This window comes from Balaenoptera physalus (genome assembly GCF_965194825.1).
Source record: "Balaenoptera physalus genome assembly, chromosome: 5".
Classification (NCBI taxonomy): Eukaryota; Metazoa; Chordata; class Mammalia; order Artiodactyla; family Balaenopteridae; genus Balaenoptera; species Balaenoptera physalus.
In genome coordinates this window covers 122379847-122406010 of record NC_138884.1, presented here as the reverse complement: position 1 = coordinate 122406010, position 26164 = coordinate 122379847, and the positions used below count along the sequence as shown (strand labels likewise).

Genomic DNA, 26164 nt, shown 5'->3' with positions numbered 1-26164 from the left:
GGCCTAGCTGCTCCGTGGCATGTGGGATCTTCCCAGACCAGGGCTCGAACCCGTGTCCTGTGCATTGGCAGGCAGATTCTCAACCACTGTGCCACCAGGGAAGCCCGGCATTTACATTTTTAACTTTTGTTGTCTTTGGCAATTTTGTTTAAGCTTATCCATTTCAGTTTCTCTCTTTTATTTATTTATTATTGTTCATATTGGTTGAATTGATGATAATCCTTATGGAGGCATAAAACATGCTATAAAATGAGTTAGGTAGAAAATCAATCTAGGCTGACATTTTAAACCTGTTTGGTAATAAACATGCACAGCCGCAAAACTTTCATTAGTGTCAGAGACATTAATTATGGGGAAGTGCAGTGTATTTACAGATGATAGCTACCCATACGTTATGAAGTTCATGCTAGGCCAGTGACACGTCAGGCTTTGCAGAGGCTAACCATGTATGAGTGGATGAGAGAACGCCACTGAGGATGGATTCTTATGGGTCATTTACTTTATAAAAATCTTTACTAAAAATGTAATTTACTAAGCTCTTTTTTTTTCTTTTTAAGTTCTATTTTTAGCTCATGAGCATTGCCATTGGAACAATGAATGTTCAGATGAACATTCTCCTGCTACTTTCAGAGGAGATATTTCTGGTTTGCAAAGCTGAAATGGAAATCAGAAATTGCTACCTACTGGTTGCCTTAGGTATACCACAGATACAGAGAATGATAAGACAAAACTCCTGCTTTCAAGCAATTCTCAACTTAAACCCACTTGAATCATTACTTGGACACAGACATCTATATTAGGAGTGTTTTATAAAGAAGTGTCAACCAGTGAGGACCATGGGATATCACTGGAAAATACGCAGTTAAGAGAACACCTTATGGACTATGTGAGCTCTTCTGTCCTTTGTAACACTTGAAACAAAATGAATTTATGTAGTTTCTGTCTTGCTGTTGTGTGATAGATAACAGTGAGGTAAAGGCTGTGAGGAACTAGCCTGGTTCCAAGGCCTTGTAAACAACAATCAATTTGATGGAGGTGTCCACGAAAAGTGGTTGTGAGTCATGGTTAAGTGATTGTGACACATCTGAAAGGCAAACTTTTGTCACAGAAAAGAAGAGCTCTCTGGATAGATGGTTACATATAGTTTTGTAAAGACACCTGGAAACTGATCTGAGAGAGACCACATCACAGAGAAACTGTTATTGTCTGAGAGCACACTGGTGATAAAAACCTTTAAACTCATATCCTAATTAAATCTTATATATGCTCAAATTGCCACCTGTTTTGTGATCACTGGAATAAACAGTTTAATATGTGCCTATGAGGTATTATGCCAGACATAAGGATAAGTAGATATTCTAGAAATCCTTGGAAAGGATTATTTGATATCTGATATTTGATTTTAAGTTTATTTTTAATATTCAGTGAAAGTATGATAACATCAATAAATTTCACTCAAGATTTTCATGTTGTAATTCCATTGTCCTTGCATAAGACTATAAAAATGATGGAAGTTAAAAAAAAAGGTATTTAAGAAAGTTGGAAGGAAAGATACTCATGTATTTGACACAGAGTGTAGCATTCTCCATGATCTAGCTTCTGACTTTCCTTTTGAATTCTGCCATGTCCCAATATACATTTTTTTCTTCTTTATTCATCCAACCAATCCATTAGCAAGAGTTCCCTAATGTTCTAATTCTTCCTCTTTGCTGTATATGTTGTCACCTCACTTGTCCCTTGTGTGCTTTTTATTAATATCTGCAATAGACTAGAGGATATTACCAGAAGGAAAATTATATTGCTATTGATCAAGTTCATTTCATGAGAGACCAATTTCCTTTTCCTTCTGGCCCTGTTACTTTTTTGGCCCATACTTCTCGGGGCCTTTTTGACTCATCTCTCTTGTGATGGTTGGGTTCTCTGGGAAGTAGAAATGGAGACTGAATAGAAGTGCAAAAGGGGAAGGGGGGGGGATGGAGACAGAATTGAACAAGGGGAAGCCGTCAGACTGTGATGTTGACTTGATGACGCCCAATAGAGAGGTCTAGAGCAATGACTGCCTGGTACAGGGGTCCCACATTGGGTCGAAATAACTAGCCCCTGTATCACTGTCTTGTTCAGCCACCGGCTAGCCCCCCTCCACCCTCAGAAAAGAGTGACCTAGTTAGTTAGAAAGCTGGGACAGACCCTGATATAGTTGATGGCTGGAGGCTGTCAGTCTCACACACGACTTGCAGCTAGATGGCCTGACCCTTCTTGAGGAGGAATATCCTGTCCCCTGGGGTCCCAGTTCCATGCCTGAGATGCAGCAAAATCCTCGACACCCCCAATTTCTAGTTCCCACAGGGGGTTATTTTCCTCCTCTATGTATCAGGAAGGGGTCTTAGTTTTTCAGATTTAAGATAGTAAAAATAAATAATCCTTTCTCTAGCTGATTTTTAAGAACCCCTCATATCATGACTGTGTTTCCAAATTTGAAGACTCCATCTCTTTACTGTATCTCCTTGGTCTCTAACATACCGGGAGAAGAAAAAAAGAGATGAGGGAGAAGAATCAATCAGATGAAAGGTGACCTTCTTCATGAAAGTCTTTCCAACACCTTCCTCTAAGCTGAATTCACTATTTTTCGACTGTACTTGCACATATGCTGTAAATATCTCAGTTACAGCACTGAGCACACTGTATTCTCGTAGTCGACTTTCTTGTCTGTCTCTTCATTAGACTGGACACTTGTCAAGGGCAAGAATATTCCTTGTCTGTCTGCTTGTCTCTAACACTTAGGTTTGTAATAGATACTTCAGTGTAGATTGATGTAAATAGGTTTAAACTCTGTGCTGGGACTGTAGTGGCAAACCCACTGTGATATAAAGTTATATTTTAAGTGTTTTCATTAGAGATTTCCAAACCATTGAAAAAATATACTCAGTAGTCAATCAACACTTTATAAAATATTTATAGTACACACATATTATTACAAAATTTAGAAAACACTGAACAGTTTTTTAGAAAAAATAAAGGTTTTATAATTGTACTACCTAAGTATACTCAATATTTTACTTCCTTTGTGATTTTTAATTTGATTTAGAATTTCTATTAGTTGACATGTATGAATACCCATACATTTACACCTAATATTATATTAAAACATTTCCCATGTCATTTAATATTTTTCAAAAATTATTTAATTATTTTTCTATCATTAGAAGTTAGGTTGTTTCCAATATTTGCTTTTATGTATATCCTGTCATGAACTTTCTTCAATATAAATCTTTATTCTCATCTCTGAGACTCTTTCTTTTAGGTTAAACAGCAGTACGTTTACTCATCTTTGTTCATGTTGTCTAATTATTTTCCAGAGAGTTTATACCAGTTTATCCCACCAGCTGAGTGTGAGAGACCCTTCTCACGACACTCTTGGCAGCACTATTGACTTAAGAAAAGGACAGTTGGACAACACAGTCAAGGCCTTCTCTCCATTTTAGTTGGTATGTCTATTTATTAATAACTTAAATATTTTATTTTATATTTTATTAACCATTTGTATGTCATCTGTAAATTTTCTCTTCATATTCTTTGTCCATTTTCAAAAGTTTTAGAGTCCTTTTTACAAATTGAGTGAGTCCTTAATATTGCAAATATTACTAAATGCCTGCCATTAATACAAATAATTCTCTCAGTTTGAATTGTCTTATAATTTTATGAGGTTTTGCCTTTCAGAGGGCTTCAAATTCTATATAGGAAAGTTTAACAACATTTCCCAATGATGTTTTCATTTGTGTCTATGTTTAGAAAGTTCTTATCTATTCTGAGATCAGTTTAATAGTCATATTTCTGTCTTCTGCTTTCATTTTTTTTTTTTTTTGTGCTGCTTTCATTTTTAAATGAAATTTATATTAATGAATGACAGTTTGAAATTGTGATCCAACTTAATCTGTTCCTCAAAAGTATAATTTCCCCCAAATCTTTGGATAATTCCCCCATGTGCATTAGTTTGCAATGCTTCTTTTTCATCTGCTATGATCTTTTTTATTTTATTGGTTTTAAGGTAGTCTCTAATCTTCTGTTGATTTGTTTTCCCATTCTTCAAACAATATTTACGAATGTTTTATGGACGCTTGAGAAGAAGGCATATTCCCTGTTAGTGGGAGACATACATACATGCATCCATATAGTCAACATTTGTTTCAGGTCAATACAAACTACCTTCAGAAGTCAGGTACGTTATACGAATGTGCTCAAAGGCCAGATGTAATTCATTACGGTTTGCTGCAGATGAGGTGGCAGGGAAAGCACATACCTAGACATAAACTCAAATACTAAAAAAAATAATAATTGTACTGATACACTTCCTCAGCCTCAGCTTTGTCTATAGAATAAATTTGGCTATTGTCTCTTCATTTGCATAGTCTGGCATGCCTAATTGTATTGGATGGGGGTGGTTTATTTAAACCAAAACAAAACAGTTGTCATTGTTTTGCTTCCTGAGAGGAGGCAAGAACGATGTATATGTTTTATTGGGAAAAGAGATTGGAGTGGGAGAGAAAGAAAAGACTGAACTTTCAAAGCTTCTATTAATTTTTCTATGTTTAACTCAAACCATTGGGTCATTTGCTTATCAGAGCATATGATCTAACCTCTGGACTTTTGGAATGCTAAATTACTGTGCAAATAAATAGTAGTGAGTTTTGGGGGTGGTAGCTTGGGTGAGTGGAAGGAGAAGTTAGAGTGAGACCTTGTCTTTGTTGAGAAGTAAGATGAAGCAAAGTTCGCAACAATATGTATTTAATTTTAAATAATATTTTAAAAATAAGTAGACTTTTATCTGAAGGGGAAAATGCTTGCATTAAAATAAAACAAAATCTGTAGAACTCTAAGTACAAGTAAAGTGAAATCAGATAAGCCAGTTAGCACCAACTTGTGTCTGTCCTAGAAAATGTGTTTGGTTCTTTGCACTGTTTCATTCCACAGTATACAATATCTTTTACACAGACTTGGAAACAAATCTACTAACAGTAAAGTTATCACAGAGGAATGATTATATAGGTGCCACATGAGATAGCCTAGGACCACTTACGTGATATTAAGACATGCCAAGGAAAGGACTTGGAGGTAAAGGCTTGATCTCCCATGCCAGAGGACGGCCACAGGATAGGGTGAGTAACTCACACAGAAGATCTCCATGAAGGATGAGCTCATTCAGTGCCTTTCACACAAAGAGGCCATCAGCAACAGCCTGTAGGTATTAGCCAGAAGAGTAGCATAAACCAACATGAACCGAAAGGGAGTCCCGTTACAGTGTGGGAACACTGAAGGGGAATTGGGGTGGAGAGAAAAAAGGAAATAAAAGAAAAAGGTTTTGTTTTAGTTTGTTTCTGTTTTGTGTAAATCTAAATAAGCACAATTTAAGGGGTGAATTAAGGGGTGAATCTCAACTGGGTGGAGAATAAACATGAAAAGCTTTCTTTTTCTCTAATCAGCACTTTTAATGTTTATCAACTCTTCCATGTCATTCTTTAAGGATGTTACAGACAGATTCCATAACCTTTGGACACTCTCAGATTTAAAAAACTCAACCCAATCAAGTTTAAAATTTCCCTCATACTTGGTCTAAAGCTTTTCCATTCCAAATCACCTCTTGAAATAATGATTCAAGGGTCTTTAAGTGGAGAGGTTAAGGTTGCTCTCCCTTACTAGACTCCAGCTCCTGTGTTTGGGGACAAGAAGGAGAAAGGGTTGGCTGAAAAGTTGACCTGTTTTAACTGGGCGTAGTTGTGCTTCTTCCTTTGTTGGTTTGCGCTGGTTTATGCTGTCCCTCTGGGTAATCCTAACAGGCTGCTGATGGTGGTCTCCTTGTGTGAAAGGCATTGAAAGAATTGATCTCTCAGGGAGTGACGTGGGTGAGTTCTTTGCCCTATACTGTGAGATCTCCCTGTGACTCATTTCTCCGGTAAGGGGCATCTTCTTTGGCACAGGCACTTCTAGTTCCTTCTGCTCAGTTCTCATCTACAGTGGTGTATCACACGGCCTCCCTGTCCTGGAGTCCCTTAGCCTAGAGCGTAGCCCTCTTGGATGAGGCACTGGCAAAAAGATCTCAAGATTAGCTACTTTTCTGGTGTTCTCTGGACCTATGAGAAATTCACACACCCTTAGCAGAGCACATGATAAGAGTCTTGACTTCTCCATTGTCATCCTCTTCCTTAGCCTACCATTACCTCTCTTTAATTCACAGGGACAGGTCAGCAAGTCTTAGCTGATAGTCATTCTCCAACTAAAAGACCAGTTGCTCCTCTTGGAGGGACTAAAAAATTCTATTCAACAGTCTCTAAGAGAATCTCCTCTTGCCATCTTGACTTGAAGGCTAGGAAAGTAATTTTCCATGAATACTAACTATATTCCCCATGAGCCCAATGACTTCAAAACCTGCTCTTCTCTACCTCCAGTCGTCTCCGTATACTGGTGGTTGGGGGTGGGAGAGCATGGAAGGGGTATGGGCCTGGATGGGGGTTATAGCCCCTTTTCTTCTGCTTTTCATTAGATCTTGTGAGAGATATTGAGTCCCAGAGCCTCTCTTTAGAATGTGGTTTAATAGCACCTCTTTGTCCTCGAGTCTGAACTCTAGTCAGGTCAGTATAATGAACAAATTAAGTTAATATATTATAAAGTTGCATGTCCACGTTGCTTGAATTGTTCTACTCAGTATTGTTGCATGGGGAAAATTACGGACTAGAATAGGCAAAGTGTCATGTTCCTGTGGTCTGTGTGGAATCCAAGCAGTGAGATCATCGTGTTGCTTAGTGTCCTCTCCCTGTTATTACTGCCCTGGAGGGTTAGGCTGGTTCATGTGGAAGGGAATCAAAAGACTTGAATCTTTATTTGCACATCAAACACAAAGTTTTATAGAATGTATGCAGTATTGTGCTGGTAAACTGGTCTCCCAAACAAACAAAAATCCCCAATCCCTACCCCAACCCCAAACCAAACCAAAACCACTGATATTTGTAGTGTTTGCCGACTTTAGGGTGTAAATATCCACTATGCAGATTTCAGCCTACTGATGTGAAGTCACTGAATGGGGAGCAGGAAAGAGATTCACGTAATCGGCTCTGGTAGTAAGGTACAAGCTGGCTGCAGTGCATATGGACTCTATGTTTGTTTGGCACGGTTCTACGGAGTCTGATAGAAATTACAGTAACCCTTCTGATATGTTCCACCCAAGCTATCTGTTGGAGCTCTTGCTAATTTAAAAAAAAAATGAGTGAAAGTTATTTTCTGAGATGAGGCAAAATGGAATGGACTTGAAAACAGAGCAACAGGAAAATGTTAAGGCAGTTTTCTTGGGGGGAAGCAGAGCTAGGTAACAAGGCAAGAAGCTAGATTTCCCAGAAAAATGAGTGAAATTTATGGTAGTGGAGTAACCAAACACTAACAACTTTTAAGAACAGGCTGCCTAGTATGTGTTAGTAGTTTTCTTGTCACTGGCCCAAACTTTCAGTTAGGTTGACTATAAACAAAAAAGGCCTTTATGAGCTGTTGTTCGATAAATGAATAAGAGGGTCTGTGTCCCATGTCTGGACCTATGCACGGTGGATAAAGGAGAACTAGACAGAAGGCAAGAATCTGATGAGGTTCAGAGGGCAGGAACAAGACTAGAGGGAATCCTGAGAAGGAAAGACATGGGGTTTCCTAGAAGCCTTGGGGAGGCCATTGAACCTTTGCCTGACATGTAATGGGGGCATTTGCCAGTTTTATTTTTGACAGAAAGATGACCTTAGCTGACATCTGGATGTTATTTATTCTATTATTAAAAATAGTTATAACTTTATTTTTGTTTATTTGCTCTGGCAAAGGTTGTAATTTATTACTATAATTGTGTTTCTGTTATTTCCTCATATATTTAACAGTCTTGTTTTATATATGGTTTTGTTATACTATTTGAGGCATTAGAATTCATGGCTGTTAAAACTTTTTTGTGTAAATTTTATTAGGTAAAATTTCTCTTTGCTTACCCAAGAACATGGTGTGCTTTTTCATTTGTTCAGATCTTCTTTAGTATCTCTTAGGCAGTTAAAAAGTATTTCTTTGTAGATCTTAATATTTCTTCTTAAACATTCCTAGGTATGACAGAGACTTGTAGTTGTCCCCTAATGTCATTTCTCCCCTTCTTTGTCTGCAGTGGAAGCCTTGAATTTTAGCTGGCACTTGGCCACGCAGAATGAAGGCTTTATTTTATAGCTTCCCTTGTAGGTTTTGCACAATGGGATATAAGTGGAGGTGGTATGTGCAGTTTTGAGGAGTGTTCTTTAAAGGAGAAGACATGTTCTTCACTCTCCTCTTTCTTTTGGTGAGAATGGGACACTATGGCTGGAGCAGAAAGCTGGAAGGAGGCAGGACCCTTAGGGATCTGTGGAAGTGCTAGTCTAGTCTTGGGCTCGTGACCAGTGGAATTTTCATATGAAACAATAACCACTTGTGTATCTAAGCCCTGTTTATTTGGGTTTTATGTTGCATGTAGCTGGGCCTAATACTAATTTATATAGAAAACATTTTTTAAAAATTTCTTTTTATTGGTACTTTAAGTGAAGTGTTTTTCCCACTGTATCGTCTAATTATTATCTCTATGTATAAATTGATATATTCACTTTGTGTCTTACTACATGACTGAATTTTCATATTGTTTGCAGTAGTTAGGGAACAAGGATGGAATACAGAAAAAAGGGAAGCACTCGTTTATGTGATAGCTTTAACACTTGAAAGTTATGGGGGACAGTGTTTATTATAACAATAGTAGAGATGATATGCATTTGTTAACTGCTACAGAAGTTTCACAGAAAAAGAATGACAGGCTCAGACAGAGACTGCTGACTACCTAACTACCAACTTAGGGTACTTCATGAAAGCCAGAAAGCTTACAGAGCAATATTTAAAGAGAGCCTCATCTCCTGCAACTAGAGAGCCACGTGAGCTGAAAATTCGGCCTGAAATTTGATTATAAGACTGGCAGAGTTACAAGAGATTGAATTAATAGCCCTAGCTAGTCATCTACGCCAAAGCCAAGGACCTGGAACGGGGACACTTGGGTAGATGCTCTTGAGAACCACAAGCTCCCAGGCTGGTTAACCACCTTCCCCTTGCGGGAGGGTAGCAGCCTCCCAGTGCGTGGAGGCAAAGGCCTTATCTGAAGCAGATTTCTGGAGAAAGATATTTATTCTCCTCATGGTCTTTTACTATCTACCCTTATTTTTTCTAAGTCAGTAGAGCTGGGTCTCAGTGTGGTTTTTCCAGGGAAGCACTATTTGCGCAGGAGGTGTGTGCTGCAGGGTATGGCTCACATTTACCAGCAGGAACCAGAAAACCCTCTATGGAAATGGATGTTCAAGATGCTCAGCTAGGTGGGGAAAAGTAAAAAGCTGAGTAGCAGAGGGCTTTGCCTTTCATCTTTTTTCTCCTCTTTCCATCATACTCTTTGTTAAATATGTTATTTGGTTTTATTTTTGGAATCTAGATGTTTGGTTTTGAAGTCAGGTGTTTAAGGTGATTGGGATTTGGCAAGAGTGCTGTGAAAGAAAGGAGATTACTTATATGTTGGAAGAGCCGTGGTAGATACATCCCTGGGCTAGTGGTCTGATGAGGCCAAAACACTATTTGGGGGGAGATGTTGAACAAGTAAGGTGGAAGGAGAAGAAGTTGTGGTGAGCAAGCAGGATACCTGAATGAGTGTTTTTGGAGGTGGAGCAGTTGTGGATGGTGACAAAAACTGGGGTACAGATCTGGTTGTGGGTATCTGAGTTGGAAGTGGAAGAGAAGGTTACTTGGAACTAGTGCACCAGGGAACCGAAAGGCTGGGTTTTGATGGAACACTGAAGTCCTTCAGGCCGATGGCAGGATTTAACATGGAGAGGAAGACTGTGGCAGAGATGACACAGGCATTCCTTTCATTTGTTTACAGTAACAAGAAAGGGACAGAGAGTGTAATAAAATTGTAGGAGTCTCAAAGTGAGTTGTTTATGACAGGGTTGAAGTAGTAATAATGGTCTGGAAGCAAACATACATTCTGTAGAGTTCTGAGTCCATAGGAAGACAATGAAAGAGAATATATTTTCTTGCTGCCTTCTTTTGGGTAGGCAAATATTTCTCTCTCTATCCAGTTAGATCAATCTTTTTGTAAAAATTCCTCCCAAATTCCAGCAATATCATTTCTGTCAGTATGAATACATTTCAAATGGGAAGTTGTGAGATGTCAATTCGTGGGGCTGCCAACCCAGTGCCATCTGAAATGGAAGTTTAAGTAAAATCTTTATTATATATGTCAGCACATTATATATATATGTCAGTGGGAAGCCATTTCAGTTTATATAAATTTTAAGATTTTATAATATTCTTCTTCAGCTATTAACGGCTTCAGGCAAATTGATCCCAGTGCAACTAGACAGTTTAACTAAAAAATTCATAACCAATTTAAAAAAAAAACCAAATCTGTTCAAAATGCCTGATCTGCTGATTTTGATACTAGTTTAAAAGCAAACTTTTCCACCTTTCAAAGTTTTCCATAACAGATGTTTTCTTTTATTTGTTTCTCTTTTTGCTTGTTACTCCATAGAAAACAATAAACAGAAACTTCTAAAACAGATGGCTACTATTGTAGTTTGTAATTTATTAAAAAAAAATATGACCCAAAACATCTGCCATAATGTGGATCTAGTTCTCAGAAATGATTTAGAGTTGATGTTTCCCAATTGGAAGTGATAATGGTATGTACATAGTGACTGGACAAACACTAAGGTGAGCATTGTGCTTCTGTGGAAGCATTTGAAAAAGCTCCCAAAGATTCTGTTCCCCTCTCTGTGGGAAGGTATTCATCATCCTCCACTAGTACCTCCTGGGCTTCTACAAGCAAAAAACACCCAGAGCAAGATTTTGAGTAATGTGAGAAACTCCCTCACAGTGTAGAAACCCAGTGACTTTATTAGCATGAATAAAATCATTAGCACAATTCTGTGCATGCCTGCTGTGCTTCTGAGGGGTAATTTTTTTTCCTGCTAAGTGTTATGATAATTGTCATTATTGTTTAAAGGAACAACATTTTTTTTCCTTTTTAACTCAATCAGTTTAGTCTTAGGTAGTCATACAGTGCTGGAATCAAACTTGAAATTTGGGTTAGAAGTTGTGAATGAATTTAACCTGGGAAAAGTTTGATGGTGGCATTCTTGCTGCACTTAAATGTGATGAAACTATTATAAAGGAAGACTAGTTTCTGGATTCATTTTTGGTGGGACATGTCTAAAGCTCTCCTTTTGTCTCCCCCATTTTTTAAAGTCTCCAAAAGGAGATCCCTCTCAAAACGCTTTTAAATGGTGTACTTAAGTTTACGCTTTATTCTACCCTATCCGTTCTGCCAGAATGTCTCCTTAGAGTATCACTTTGACCAGGTAACTCCACTGTTTGGTGTGCATTACCCAGAGAATATAGTGCAAACATCATAGCCTGACTGTTAGGGCCCTCTGTAATCTGGGTTTATTAAACTGTTGATGTATAGTTAATTGCCTTTTCAAGTCTGGTGACATTTCTGTCTAAATATTGGGAACAGTATTCATATTGCTTCCAATAATCATATTGCTTCCACAAGATATGATTTTATTAGATCAGTTAGATATCTCTGGGATATGTATTTGTAAAAAAAGTTATTATTTAACTTTTTCAAAGTATACCAAGTCTCGTGCATGAAATTGCACCAACTAGGTCCTGACTCAGTGCATGCCTGTGACCAGCAATTCTGCTCCTTAGGTATGTGTTCAACAAAATTAAATGCATATTCCAACCAAAAGAGATGTACAAGAATATTCAAAGAAGCATTATTTGTAATAGTCCAAAGGCAAGGTAGTCTCTTATAGCTATAGATAGAATTTGTAGACTGTAAGTTGCCCATAAAAGCAATTGTCCTTCAATTGTAAGTGTCCATTAATAAAAAATGGGTATAACTGTATCTTGGTATATTTATAAAATGGACTATTATACAGCAATTAAAAAACTAAATTACCGCTACATGCAAAAACATGAATACATTTTCTAAATATAACATTGAGTAAAAGAAGCCAGAAATATTAAAAAATACATGCTATAAAATTTAATTTGTATAAAGTTAGAAAATAAGGAATGGTGTTAGAAGTCAAGATAGTAAGTGGGGGGGTTGATTGGCAGGTGGCAATATAAGGTCATCTGGCTGCTGGTGGTGATCTAGTTTTTGCCCTGGGTAATGGTTGCGTAGTATGTTTATTTTGTAATAAGTCATCAAACTATTCACTTATGTGTATTTTTCCGAATCTAGGCTATTTTTAAAATCAAGTTTATTAACAAAAGCTATTAAAAAGTCTTGATTTCTATTTTTAGGAATCAAGTTTTGTTCAGAATATCAAAGATGAGCTAGAGTGATTTGAAAAATATGTTTCAAGAGCATATTGACATCATAACAGGAGCAGAGGGAAATTGTAAAAGAACAAAATAAGGAAATAAGAGTGACTAAATTGAAAGAACAGTGGTAGCTCAGTAAGAGAAAGCCATGATCCACGAAGACACAAGGGACGGAAAAGAGGGAAAAATAGGATATTAAAATCCAGTATAAACTGGAAAAAAAGGGGAAAAAAAGAGGAAACATACCCAAGAATAAGTTCTCTTAAAGAAGGGACTAGAAAAGTCAGGGGATGGGTAGATTTTAGTTGTTACTCATCAGAAACTATGAATTTGTCCCAGAGAAATTTAACAGAGAAATAAGGTGAAGATCATGGAGAGTAGACTGGGATGACTTCCAGTAGAGAGATTAAGGGGATTAATGTAAAGTGGTCTCTTAAATTTGCACACACCTTTCCTAGTATTCCTCATAAAAGTAATTATGTTAAACATAGATTGCTACACCATGTGGTTATAGATGGGGGAGACGGTAACTTGAAGGATTAATGTAAAATTCTCAAAGAATATCCAGATGAGTTTCAAGGTAACAGTTATGGCAGGTGACTCTGCAGGTACTAGCTGTGTCCTGTGGGAACGTGCCTCAAAACTGTGGAATCTAAGAGGAAGCACAGAAATGATGAGGTTTATCTTCCAGCAAGCAGCCTGATAGGTTAAAAATAGATCAAGTTGAGTTACATCTTGTTTGGATGGGAGAAAGCCTGAGTGGATGACTCCAAAGTGATGGTGGATAAAAATTACATAAACAAGTGCTTTGGGAAGACAGAGAACTCATTGATTCCATAACTATCAGAATATGAGTGTCCACATTTTCTGAAAGATGAAATCTAAAGTACTGTATTTGAAAAACACAATATAGTCACCAGAATGCAGAGGGAGATAGAAAAGAAGGCTCTCAAAATCAACAAACAACATTGGCTTTACTTGTAGAAGGGTAGGAAAGACTCAGCTAAGAAGATGGACCTGTTACAAATTCAGCTGAAAAGCATGATAGTGGTTTTCAGTGGTGGTTGCATATTAGAACCACCACAGGAATTGAAAAATATTGAGGCCTGGGCCTCACCACAAGCCAATTTAACCGGAGTATCTGGTGAGTATAATGTGTACTAGGTGGAGAACCACTAGAACAGGAGGTCAGCAGAGGTCAGTGCTTAATTAGGACTCTGCTGATGGGCAAATGGGAAATGTTTCAGTCCTCACTAGGCACTATGGGTCACAGACTTCAGAGGCATCAGTAGATGCTTCAGATAAGGATTACTGGATAGTTATTTTCCAGCTGAAAAAAATATTTTATATATGGAAAAACTTTCCCTAGGAGGTAGGTTTATAGGCATAAGCAATTCCATAGCTAGAGGTAGTGGCAACAGAACAGGAGCACGTGAAGGCTCTATCAAGAGACATAGGCCATGCTCAGTTGCAGTGCCAGGAAGCTGACAACACAGGCTCAGAGGGAAATTAGGAAGTTTTAAATAAGTTAGATGTGGCGGAAGGGTGGAACGTAAGGCTTCACAGAAGGCTTGGTGCTTGGGTTTACTACCATGGCAAATGTCTGTGCAAGACGACAAGGCTTTCTCAAATGCCATAATCTGAGAGAGGAGATGTTATGCGCAGGTGGATTTTCTTCTAGAAATAAACATAATTAGCCTCTGGATGGGACGTTTATTTCCCTTTCAAGTTCACAGGACATGGATTTTGATAATGGGCAGCATAGACTGACGATATCTGGGTGAGGTTGAAACTAAGGAGCCTGGGGTTTAAGGAGCTCCAACAGCTTCCGCTTGAGAAGAGCTCTTCAGTGGGTAGCCAGGCCATTTTCTCTTAGAGCAGGAAGGTGAAATGAACGTTCAGAGATGCGGTCAAGGCTAGAGAAACTGTTGCTGATGAGAGACAGGAATTTTAGGGGAAACTTATGAAAATTTAGTGTTTCTTAACAGATAAACTTGGAAATTTAAGCAAGATAATTATTATGGTGCATAAGCTGTACAGGGCATGGCAGAACATTAGCATCTCTGGCTCTGGCACTAAATGCTAGTAGCACCTTAGCTGAAACCCACTGGGAGAATCAGGTAAGGGCTAAGGGCTTGATTCAGATTAGGTGACCTATACAGCTGTGAGGGGATAAGAGTCTGGGAATTAAGACAGCCTAAGGAATGTGGGACTGCATTAACCAGGGCTATAGGACATGATGGCATTAACCTTAAAGGTCTCTCGGGAAGATATAGATGGTCAGATCTATTTATATTATCCTTTGAGGGATTGTTTCTTAAACAATTGCATTGGTGAAGCAGGGAGTTTTGGTGGGGCGCGTAGTGTTTTCACTGGGACTCTGTGGAGGTCTGGGTCCCTTGTAATTGTGTTGGCAGTGCTGAGGTAAGGGAGCAAGGTCTTATGCAGAACGCTTGGAGCTCTGTGGTTCCTCCTCCCAACCAAGTCTTATGTGGACAATATCAAGGTGAGGAATATGCCTTGGATCCTATGAAAGGGAGTTGTGGCTAGCGGTGGCCCATTGTTGCTGGGAGGAAATCTAATTCCTTACATCAACCGAGTGAATAGAAAGCTATGTGCTTATACCAGTGAATGTCAAAAAGACACAGTAAAACCTGGCAGCGATTTCTTATCTAAAACCCTAAGTAAACAGGAAGAGAACAAGTTAATTTGGCCCTAACAGTAAATAACAAAATAAGTGATACAATATTAAGCTATTTCCATAAAAATCAGGAAAAATGTTAGGGTACTTTCATCCCAACGTAAACATTTTTAAAGAGGTTTTAGCTAATGCAATAAGAAGTGAGAAACAGTCAATGTAAATATTAGATCAATTTTCTCTATTTCAGATGACAAAAATCCAAAGGCTTTTCTTAAAAATTGCTAAAACTTAAAGAAAATTTGGCAGATTGGCTAGATAAAAAGATCAATGTACAAAAATCTATAGAAATTCTTTGGATTGGTAAGAAGGATTTAAAAATGGAAACAGAAAGAGATCCCATTTGAAGTAGTGATCAAAGAAATTTAACAAACAAGGCATTTCCTATTTGAAAAAAATGAAAAACATTATTGGAGGATGTTATATAAAGTCTAAACTAATATAGAGACATGATGTGTGTTCCCAGGGGAAAGGAGTACTATTTTAAAAATATTAAATTTCATAAATATATCATCTTGATCAGACTTCCAGTGGAGAGGAATTTTCTTTTACTGGAATGAGCTAAAATGAAGTAAAATTTCATATCAGAGTATTATTGTCTGAAATTAGCTATGCCAGTTTGAAAAAGAAGAGCCTAGAGTACTTGATTTACTGGATATTAACTGCTACCGTAATTCAGTAATTTGACTGTTCAAGGTAGTGTAATTGCTATAACCAGCAACCCTCAAATTTTAGCAGCCAACACAATTAGTTCATACTCTTGTAACAGCTGGGGAGGGCAGAAGGGTCTTTTCCAGCAGTCAGTCAGGGATATGCTATATCAGTCAGGAGACCAAAGCTGTAACACTAATTTGAACAAGGACAATTTCAATTGGAGATCTGTTAACTAGGGGGATAACTACTAAGGTGTAGAGAAAACTCTAAAGACCAGAGGAATAGCAGATCTGAGGAGCAGTCACTACCTCTAGGGCTGAGGCAGAGTACCCAAGGAAGGAATGAACTTGGGAGAGCCGCCCCTCACCATCCCCAAGGCTGAATCAGAGCTCTCTGGAGAGGTGATGGCTGTGGCCCATTGGAAGGTGGGAAGGTCTGCTGAGGTGTCACAGGCTGGGGCTGGCAAGCAGGACACTGCCCACTGTGCTGGCAAGACTCACTGAGAAGCTACCTGCTCGGGCGCCAGGGCAACTTGTGGGGAGCATGAGAGCCATTAGGTGTCTGGCATGCTGCCTGCTGCCATGTGCTGCAACCATCAATAGGAAAACCCACCTTGGAACCAGGATGAGAAGCTCCTTCATCTTCGCGTCCTTCTAACACCCTCTGCTGACAAGCTTAACCTCATGCCGCCTGCAAAGAAGTATTTGTTTATACGATCTGGCTCCAGGATAGCAAAGCAGGGCAAAGAGGTAGATTTGGCATTGAGAGGCAACACATTGATAAACCAGCACACCTGTGTTCCTTCTATCTTGTGGCTCTTCCTTCCTCCTGAGAGTTTTCACTTATCCAGTGATTGGTGAAGAGATGGAGAAGTCCCACTTTTTCTAAACATCCTTGGTGAGTAGTCACTAATCATGTGGTCTCACCTAAATGCAAGAAGAATGAGAAATGTCTTCTAGTGGTGTACCCAGGAAGACGAGGAAAACACAGACACTTAAGAGTAGTTGTCATCTCTACCCCACCATATAATCCAAGCAATATGTTACTGGCCTAGGAAGAGACAACTAGACCAGGCAAATAGAATTAGAGGACAGATAAGTGCGTATTAAGTAGATCAATTTCACGGTTAGAAATAAATATATTTATTGGCTCTTTGAAAATCTAGCTTATAATAAGAAATAAAAGCTCCATTATATAAAGGTATTTATATAAGGCTATTTATTGCTGACTTCTTTTATAGTGATTTACAAACACATATACAAGCAAAATACCCCATGAATGTCCAAGTTGAATCAGTTGTGGTATATTATATTAGAGAATATAATTCTGTAATTTAAAATGAATTAGATCCACATTTTATGAACTGGAGGAACGTTTGTAATGTGTTAAATGAGAAATGTGACGGATTTGGTACAATTCCACCTTTGTGCAAAAAAATTCTAAGAATCCTATGTACATGTATGCTTGTATATATTTGTATGACCCGGGAGAAAAGTGTTAACATTGGCTACCCAAGGTGAGGGTAGAAGGAGAAGGAGGAAAATCATTAACTCTTTGTGTATCTTGGCTTGTTTTGTTAGATACCATTCGCGTGAATTTCTTTTCTAAGATAAAATAATAAAATGTGAAGTAAAAGAGTAAACCTTTATCTGTGTTACACAACAAATAAACAAATGTCTTAAGTCTGGAAATTCAGACAACAACAAGCTGCCTCTTCCAAAATGCTGACAGACACAAATTTGAACTAGTCACTTGGCTTGCCCATACTTTGTCTCACAACACCTCTCCAGCTGCCTGTCTTTGAACACATGCAAGAGAGAACTGATCTTAGCAGTTGGATGACATTGCAGACATAGTACCATTTGGGTGATAACTGTTTTTAGCTGAAAGAATGTGTCAGTATATTTATACTGAAGGTGTGGGAAGGCAGTTTGGGTATAATGAGAGTTTAAGTTTCTCTATATCCAGTGTGTAATATTCAGATTATACTAATATTTAGTAATTATATATACATATATTATATATATGTGAAACACTGACACACAAAAAGAAGCAGAAAGATTCAGTTTAATAATTAAAAACACAAAAGGTAGTATGTTTGCTTGGAATTATCAGTGCTTCTCATATATTTCCCCTAAAATAATCCTAGAGGAAAATGGACACCTATGCATAGTAACAGGGAGAAATTCAGCATAACGGACCCCCTTCATGTATGATATTTCTTTGAAATTTCATGATTTCTCTATTTAAAACTTCATGTAAGTTTTGCATTCTACTCCATATTCAATTTTACTTTATGAATGTAAAGTTTTAGATTATATACAAGTTAAATCACTTAATTCATCTCTAATTCTACCCCTACCTCAGTGCCCCAGCCAGTTAAGATATTCAGGAAAATTCACAATATTTATCTTGTGACTTTAGCCCAGAAAAACAATTTGGTACCCCTGAGGGCAAATGCATCTCTCCTGCAAAGGGAGAAATACCTGACACCAGGGAGCCATCAAATAATCAAAGAAAGGAGATAATCTGCTTTCTCTCTGTCACTGTATTCTTGGAAGTGTTCCTTAAGGGATAGGAGACAACTTTCTCCTAGGTTACATTTGTAACAGAGACTGACTGGGTGCCCACCAATCTCCTTGCCTCTTCTGGGCAGATGGTACTGTGTTCAGCAGCTTCCCTTGCAGGCAGATTGGAACCATGGGATCAGGATCGGGTCAATGGAATGTTCTTGGAAGTGTTGAACTCCATTTCCAGGCCTTGCCACAAATCTCCCGCATGATTTTCCTCACTCTCAACATTTTTGCTGGTTGAATACAGAGGAGTTTGTGGGTGACTCTGAGGAAGCTGTAGTAGATAGTGGTGCAATGAGATAAAAGGAACCAGTATTCTGAATAACCATGAAAAAGGATGTGAAGTGAACACCTTGTCTTGTATTGAGCCACTATTATCCTAATATATGTATATTATATGTATGTGTGTGTATAATTTTATAGCAATCTTTATAGCAGCTCTAAAAGGATAGTTTTATAGATGAAGAAACTAGGAGACTAAGTGCTTGTTCCGTTTTTCATAGCTAATGGTAGAACTAGAATTTGAATTTAGTGCTTTCTGATTCTTACGTAATGAAAGATTCTTACATATGAAAATAGGCTACCAATGGGATTTCAAGTGAGCAAGGACTCTTTTTATATTTAAATTTGCTATTAGAAACACTCATTGGGAAATTTGGTTTGTGTACTGAGACCAGCTTTTAAAAGGGGGGTGCTATTTTACAGGTATAAATGGATTTTCTTATCATGCTCCCATATGTTGATTAAAACTATCTTCTGGCTAGAATAGGCTAGGTTTTTTAAATTGATTCTTTAAATTGTGGTGAAATATGCATGGCATACAAATTTACCATGTTAACCATTTTTAAGTGTACAGTTTGGTGGCATTAAGTACATTCACACTGTTCCGCAACCACCACCCCATTCATGTAGAACTTTTTTCATCTTCCCAAACTGAAACTCCTTACCCATTAAGCAATAACTACCCAATTCTCTTCCCCGATCCCTGGCAACCACCATTCTACTTTCTGTCTCTATAAATTTGACTGCTCTAGGTACTTTATCTATGTGGTATCATAGAGTATGTGTCCTTTTTTGACTCACTTATTTCACTTAGCATAATGTCTTCAAGGTTTATCCATTTTTAAGTATGTGCCAGAATTTCCTCCCTCTTTTTAAGGCTGCATAATACTCCATTGTATGTATATACCATATTTTGTTTATCTATTCATCCACTGATTGACATTTGGGTTGCTTCCACATTTTGGCTATTGTAAATAATGCTGCTATGAACATGGATGGGCAAGTACCTGTTCAAGTAGCTGCTTTTAATTCTTGTGGGTAAATGCCCAGAAGTGGAATTGCTGGATCATATGGCAATTCTACTTTTAACTTTTTGAGGAATCTCCACTCTGTTTTCCATAGCAACTGCACCATTTTATATTCCAATCAGCAGTGCACAAGGGCTCCAATTTCTCCACTTCCTTGCCAACACGTGTTATTTTATGTTTCTTGGATAAAAGCCATCCTGATGAATGAAATTGTATCTATTGTGGTTTTGATTTGCATTTTTCTTAAGCAGTAGTGATGCTGAGCATCTTTCATGTGCTCATTGATCATTTGTATATCTTGTTTGGAAAAATATCTGTTCAAGTCTTTTGGCCATTTTTTAATTGGGTTGTTTGTTGTTTTGTTGTTGAGTTGTAGCAGTTCATTATCAAATTCTGGATATGAGCTTATCAGATATATGATTTGCAAAGATTTTCTCCCATTTTCAGTCCTTTTCATGCTGTTGAAAATGTCCTTTGATGTTTTGTCATTTATCAAATGTCATTTGATGATCAAAAGTTTTTAATTTTGATAAAGTTCAATTAATTTTTTTCTTTTGCTGCCTATGCTTGGTGTGACATCCAAGGTATCATTGCCAAATCCAATGTCATGACGTTTTCCCCCTGTTTTCTTCTAAGCAGTTAGGTCTTTGATCCATTTTGAGTTCACTTTTGTATATGGTGTAAGGTAAGTGTCCAACTTCATTGTTTTGCATATGGATATCCTGTTTTTCCAGCACCATTTGTTGAAAAGGTTATCCTCTTATGAGATAAAATGATGTCAGCTCATATAAGAAAAAAAAATTATAAAGTCATCGTTGGACTTCCTGGTGGCGCAGTGGTTAAGAATCCACCTGCCAATGCAGGGGACATGGGTTCAAGCCCTGGTCCGGGAAGATCCCACATGCCGCGGAGCAACTAGGCCCGTGAGCCACAACTACTGAGCCTGTTCGTCTGGAGCCTGTGCTCTGCAACAGGAGAGGCCGCGATAGTGAAGAGGCCCGCGCACTGCGATGAAGAGTGGCCCCCGCTTGCCGCAACTAGAGAAAGCCCTCGCACAGAAACGAAGACCCAACACAGCCATAAATAAATAAATAAATAAATAAATAAATAAATAAAAGATTACTATTAAAAAAAAAAAAAAGTCAGGGCTTCCCTGGTGGCGCAGTGGTTGAGAATCTGCCTGCTAATGCAGGGGACACGGGTTCGAGCCCTGGTCTGGGAAGATCCCACGTGCTGCGGAGCAACTGGACCCGTGTGCCACAACTACTGAGCCTGTGCATCTGGAGCCTGTGCTCTGGAACAAGAGAGGCCGCGACAGTGAGAGGCCCGCGCACTGCGATGAAGAGTGGCCCCCACTTGCCGCAACTAGCGAAAGCCCTCGTGCAGAAACGAAGACCCAACACAGCCAAAAATAAATAAATAAATAAATAAATAATTAATTAATTAATTTAAAAAAAAGTCATCGTTATTAGGGGCTCTTTTTAAATTTTATTTTTTAATTTTTATTTTTTTAACATCTTTCTTGGAGTATAATTGCTTTACAATGGTGTGTTAGTTTCTGTTTTAAAAACAGCAAATTTACATTGATCATATAAAAATAAATGTTTTTTAATTTTAATATTTTATGGCTGGTGAGGAAGAAGTAAGAACTAATACATTTTTTATCACATGTCACATTCCGGATGCTTATATATACTATCTTATTTAATCCTCATAAACCTATATATAAGTGGCCAAAATGGAATTTGAACCCAGGTCTAACTCCAAAATTTTGTTCATCCCACTATAGCATGGGAACAATTTTTAACATTATATATGTATATGGAGAAAACAAACTATTAAACTTATTTTAACCATGAGGCGTATCTCTAAAATACAACAAATCAATTCCTTTTTGGGAGTTTTGCGAGGTTTGGGGGTTTCTGTGTTAAAGCTATGCTTTCCAAGTGGCTGCAGTATTTAAAACGTGGAGTCTTGCTTATTTTTCCCCTTCTCAGATTACTTTGTGACCCTCTTTCTATTCCAATACATCACTGATAATAGCACTAAACTGGAACTAATGGGAGAAAGAGAAGCTGAAACTGCAGTGTTCCTAGTTAAACGTGGATCAAACACAGGCCTTTCCCTTGAAGTAGTTGATGGAGCTTCAGAAGTACAGTCTTCAAACCTGACTGCCAAGTGATCTACTCGCAATATATCCCTTGGTTTATCTTCAGCTCTTCAGGCACTAGCCAGTATTTATGGGCAAACCAAAACAAAATGAGTGTCCTTGATTTTTCAAGTATGGATACATTTAGATGATTCTTTGAAATTTGTTCTTATCAATTTCTATTGATAAAAAATTTTTAAGAGAAAAAGCAACTTGAGTAAAGATTTTGGTGTCAGCCTTTTTCTGAGTGTAGCATTTATGTCAGTCTAAAGGGAAGAAATTGTTCAGAGGCTTGTCTTAAAAGGCTGGATAGGAACATGGTGCCATTTAGTGCTAGGCCGCACTGACAGATTTACTGCCTGCTTGGAGCTGAGGCCGCATCGTGATGGAAGTGGCAGGTGAGGGCTGCAGAGAAGAGGATTCCCATGCTCCGTGCATATGTGTAACTGGCAATGTCCAGGGTTGTGGAGGGGCAGGCCTGTGTTTTCAGTCAGGATTTGTGTGTGTGTATGGTGGAGGAGGGAGTTATTTTTCTCTTATCCCTCACAGCAAAGAACTCTTCTCATTGCTTGGTTAGTACACATTCCCAAATGACCAAAGCAAAGATGAGCACTCGGGCTTTAGAAATCATGTAATGATTATGTCTTACAAAAGTTCTGTAGCATGAAAAAAAATCCCAACTGCCAAAAAATTAAACTAACCTGTTTGCCACCCATTTTAAATAAAAGGCACTAGATGTAAACTGATGACAATTAGGGCACGGACATGATGTCTCTGCTTTCTATAAGTAGCACTGATAATAAAATATAACATGCAGAATTTCAAACTCGGTTCATAATGAATTAAACTTCACTTTTTTGAAGTAATTGTTAGACACCTACTGCTGAAGTACAATCATGCCGCCTAAATTTATTACAAATTGTAAATGCCTCTAGTCTAGAGGAAAAAGTGACCATTTAAGGAAGTGGAACTACAGATTCAAGGGATCTCTTGGACAGAGGGATCATATGTAAGTGTAGAGAGACTGAAATTGGAGCCTATGTGCCAACATAAAGAGAATTCTGCACAAATAGTGCTGGAAAGCACTTCCTTCAGTATGTGCTGACATTCTAAGAGGCTCCACACACTACTGACTTTCCTTTAAAAAAAATTTCAACTGAATTAATGAGGGAGCCTCTCCACTGCCATCCACTATTAAAACACATCTTCAATATTTAAAATTGGTAATTTGGTAACTAAATTGGTAGTTAATTTTTGAAAGATAAAAATGCATTCAGTGTCTTAAATTGGTAGCATTGTGTAGTCAGATTTGCTGGTAACTATTTGTCCCAGTTTCTTTATTTTAATATCGATTGTTAACCCTGTACAGCATTGACCAGGTCTCATTCCTTTCTGAATTCACAGTACCCAGCCTGGAGCTTGGATCCTGTCCCATAGGTGATTAGTGAGTGTGTATCAAATCTTAGTGTGTTTAAAAGGAAACTTCTCAGGCACTTATGCCAATTCTTTTTGTCCTTTTGAGTCCTGGGCTCCCAATGCCATTCTCACTTTGTGGCCCACTTAAAATGTTTATGTTTGCTTTGATGTGCCCAGAGAAGCAGCAGAACTGACTTTGCCTACTTTGATAGGTGGATGTGTCTGTGGTGGAGACAGTTTTGAAATCATCTGATAATGACATTGAGCTGCTGCCAGAGTATTGTAAATTGATGAGTTATGAGGAAACTCCTAGACACAGAGGAAGAGACCTAGACACAGATCTTTTAGGGAAACTACATTAATCTATCTCTTGTTTAGTACCTATAGTAAAATGCAAAAAACACTAATATAGCACTTTTCACACTGTATTGTAATTATCTGTTTATGAGTCTGTCTCTTTATTTTTAAAAAATTTTAAGTATAGTTTAATTACTTTATCTATTTATTTATTTATTGAGTCTGTCTCTTGTAGTAGTGTGTCAGATTCACAAAGTCAGGTAACATGTCTGATTTATCTTCATCTAGTATTTAGAGCTTGTTACTTACCAGATCCTTAATAATTATTAATTAAACTAGTAAAAACAAATGAGTGCAAACAGAATCTTCTTATAGTGCATACTGGAAAACCATATATATGTGTGTGCATAGCTTTACTTATATATATCTATAATTTCATATAATTATATATATTTTAATATAGTATGCATATATGATATTGGTGTATTTTTTTTTTCTGTTTGATACATAACATTCAGTGTGATGGGCTGGTTTAAAAATTTTTTTTTTTTAATTTATTTTATTCTTTTGGCTGCGTTGGGTCTTCATTGCCGCACGCAGACTTTCTCTAGTTGCGGTGAGCGGGGGCTACTCTTCGTTGCTGTGCACGGGCTTCTCATTGCGGTGGCTTCTCTTGTGGCGGAGCATGGGCTCTAGGCAGGCGGGCTTCAGTAGTTGTGGCTCACGGGCTCCGTAGTTGTGGCTCACGGGCTCTAGAGCGCAGGCTCAGTAGTTGTGGCGCACGGACTTAGTTGCTCCGTGGCATGTGGGATCTTCCTGGACCAGGGCTCGAACCCGTGTCCCCTGCATTGACAGGCGGATTCTTAACCACTGCACCACCAGGGAAGCCCTAAAATTTAAATGAAGAGAAATTCAAGATTAACTGTCCAAGAGTTTTGAGAGTTTGTAAGCCTGATGTACAATAAAATGACACAAAGGTTTTATAGCCCACTGTTTTTAGTGGTTCTTGGAATATTTATTCTCTATGGAAATATTGTTGCTCCCATATTTTGAAAAAAGAATTGAAAAAATCTTATTCATTGAGAATGACTTCACTGTTCATGAGGGGAGAATGGAACTTACTTAATGTGAGAAGAAGGCTCAAACCATCTTACATTTTGCTTTTCATGGAAGCTAACATTATATGGCATCGCTGTATCAGCCTCCCCTTTCTCCCCCCATATACACACATGCAAAAGGAATTCAGAGCTTAAAGCACAATAAGAGAGTGTAGATGACCCGACCAGGATATATCTGCTCCTTAACAGGCTTCCTGTTCCTAAAAAAAGAGTTAAGCTTGTTTCAGCATGTTTCCTTCAGAACCTGAGGAAATGGAATGGAAGATGGCCAGAGAACCTGTCGTGGACCTGGGGGGCCCAGAGCCCCCTTTTAAAATTGCACTAGTTCAGCTGCCTTGATGCTTTATCCCTATGTCCTGAGCAAACTTGTTATACATTTCCTGAGATTTTTTTTCTTATCACTTTACATTAGATCATTTTTCATTATCAAATAGTTTACTTGAGACTTCATCAGAGTTACAAGTTGCTTATTTTATCCGTGTTAGGGATAAGTTGAATGGAATGTTCATAATGTATATAGTTGGAATCACAACAGGCACTTTTTGCTGAAACTGTAACTTATTTCTGCATTTGAGCAATAAAATGTAAATATTTTGTAATAAGCATGGGTGCCTGTTAAGTTTTGGAATTTGATATGATAGCTGCCAGTAATTTAAAGTCTTAACTATTATTAAATACTACATAGAGCAACTCTCTGATTGTACGTACAGTTTCTACATATAGAAACTGTAATCATATTGCATAAATGGAGTTCTGTGTGTGTTTTGGAAATGGGAATTCAATCCTTTGTAGTTCAGAGCTATTCACAGCTCCCCCATCCCCCTTTCCCATGAAGGGGAACTAGTTCGCAAGTCCATTTATTGGCCTTAATTATGTCAATGGTCAGTATCAATTTTCCAGCAAGATATCAATAAAAGGTAAATGAGGACTCTCCTCTAGGTCTATTTATTAGAAAGATTTTGAGAGAGCTATTGAATAGTTTGTTGGGAAAGGCCTTAAAAAATTTAGCCTGTAATTTGAGATGTATTTATTCCAGCAAGATCATGTGCACCCATATTGTCAACATAGTGACATGTAGTATCACTTTCATTTTCCATCATGCTAGCTGGTGATGTCATAAAGAATGGTGTCTAGTTCTCAATACTATCTGATTTATACTTTACTATGCACAGATCTCCCATAACATTTTTCTAATAAGCCAGAAGATTAATAAGAAAGCTGACTCAGGAGCTGATACCAGGTTCTGGACTAGAGCATGTCCTAATCACTTGACTTTTACAAGAAGATCTGCAGTAGAAATGTATTGATATGGTACCAGGTCTTAATGGAGGAAAAAAGGAATTTCGGTCTATTAATAAAATTCCTTATGACTTTCATGTTGCCGGATAATAATTTGGGGTAAAATTGAGCCAAGTAAAGCAATTCTTCATGCTATGGACTTGAGCCTTGAGGGTACCTTGAGGGTATTTTAAAGAGACATGGGACACAGTCATGAGTAGATCACTTTCCTCGTCCAAGATTCACTTAGGAAGGCAAAGTGTGTT

General features: G+C 38.0%; 1 protein-coding gene across 1 annotated transcript in view; it reads left to right on the top strand.

The window, feature by feature from the left end:
• The window catches only part of LOC309661338 (uncharacterized protein), a gene marked incomplete at its 5' end in the record, with an annotated part of 709907 nt that overhangs the window by 389993 nt on the left and 293750 nt on the right, over positions 1–26164 (top strand). The window contains one exon of the mRNA XM_082463079.1: positions 3357–3485. The remainder of the gene's footprint in view (positions 1–3356; positions 3486–26164) is intronic.